The sequence below is a fragment of the Crocuta crocuta genome, unplaced genomic scaffold (genome assembly GCF_008692635.1).
Source record: "Crocuta crocuta isolate KB4526 unplaced genomic scaffold, BGI_CrCroc_1.0 scaffold872, whole genome shotgun sequence".
In the NCBI taxonomy this organism is placed as follows: Eukaryota; Metazoa; Chordata; class Mammalia; order Carnivora; family Hyaenidae; genus Crocuta; species Crocuta crocuta.
The window spans coordinates 25,829-27,551 of record NW_027527958.1 but is presented as its reverse complement, the minus strand read 5'-3'; positions in this window follow the sequence as shown (position 1 = coordinate 27,551).

Genomic DNA, 1,723 nt, shown 5'->3' with positions numbered 1-1,723 from the left:
GAGTGAAAGCCTGACCTTTGCCTTTCTGTAGAAATTGTGTTTCCAAATGCTTTGGTGCAATGTTTAGCGGCTGTTTATTAAACTTCTGAATTGTATTCAGACTGGAAAAATTTTTTTGGTTACTCTTTGCCTACTGTAGGCAGTACTCAGTTGTCTTTTACCACCACTCTCAAATCACCCTTACTTTCCACTTCTTACCACCATTGAAATAAGGTGAGATAACCTGGAAAAAAAAGGTATTCCCTGAGCAAGAGACCTATTACAGAAATCAAAAGTGGACCCCATGTGAAAATATAGCTTTGACTGACTCTGGAGTGTCATTACCTAATAAGACAGAGAAGGAAACACTGCATTGCTTCCTCTGCTAAATTCACCCAATCCCAGGAAATAGAAAGTTATTCTTATTGCAATTATAAAGACTTTCTCTTTCCCATTGATTACCATTTTTCTTAGACAATAATTCCCTTAGGTATCAGTTATTAAGCAGAGGGAGAGTAGGTGTCTGGTTGGTTGATGCATGTGTTGGGAAATAGATGAGGACCCTTATTTCTTAGAGTTAGGAAAAATTTGGGAAATAATCTCATGAGATATGCTTGAGAAAATCACCTGGCTCATAGATGATGGAAGAAATCTCTTTGGGAGAGCAGTTCAAATAATATAAAAGGTTTTATTGTCTGAAATAAAATCAGGGACTTGGCCAATCTGACTCTCAGTGCATATTCCGGCCCTGTGGTCATCTGATGGATGCCTTGCTGCTGCAAGTCTCACAGTCCCTTGACCAGTTCAGCCATATCCCCAGAACAACCAGATGACAGTGTCTTTGATAAAAATGACATACCAATATTTAAGGGGTTGTTTCCTTGAAAACACTAGGAAACCACTTTGCCTCTAAAAATGATTCCCCTAGCCTTATGGAAAAACTCAATCTGTTCCCATCAGGACTTCTGTTGCTGAACTTCCCTGGAGTTTGAAACCCTATCCCAAATTGGGACCAGTATTTCTGGACTCAAGTATTTTGTGATATTTAAAGCATCAGTTCTAGATGCTGATGCAAGAATGCCTAACACCAAATAGGCACTCCATAAGTATGAATAAATGAATGCTAATCTAGATCAGAGCTACGTGAAGGAGGGATTCTTCAGGGTGGTATTGGAAAGGAAACTAAACCATGATCAGTAGAGCTTAATATAAATGAAAGCAATGTGCAAACTTCTAAAACATCTCTAAGAGCATCCAGGTACTAATAAGCATGCTCTGTTTTAAGTTATTTTAAATATTTTTTTTCTACTTAAGTAATTGTTTGCTTCTATGTGCTTTTAAACCTGGAAGATTTGTTTAACGACCCATTAGTTCCTAGTGCTAACGTACTGAGGGAAGGAGAGGAAGGCATTCCCAGGCACCAGGAACTTGTGAAAATCTCAAGCATAGCTCACTGGCCCATCTAGGATGTATCTGGGCTATGACACCCTGTAGAAGGCTTCCTAGTCTGAGCTTGGGTAGGAGGCCCTCTGAAACTGAATCCTTGCAGTAAGTCTAGCAGAACATGGAATGAATAAGAAGTGAAATGGAAAAGGAAGAACACAATTAGGGGAAATTCTGTGAAAGAAGCCCTAGAATTGGAGGCAGGGATCTTTCTTCAGTTTCAACAGCTTTGAATTACATAGGCTCTCTGCTGCCTAGAAATGTTAATCATGTGACCATCCACTAGAGTGAGGCTAAAGGT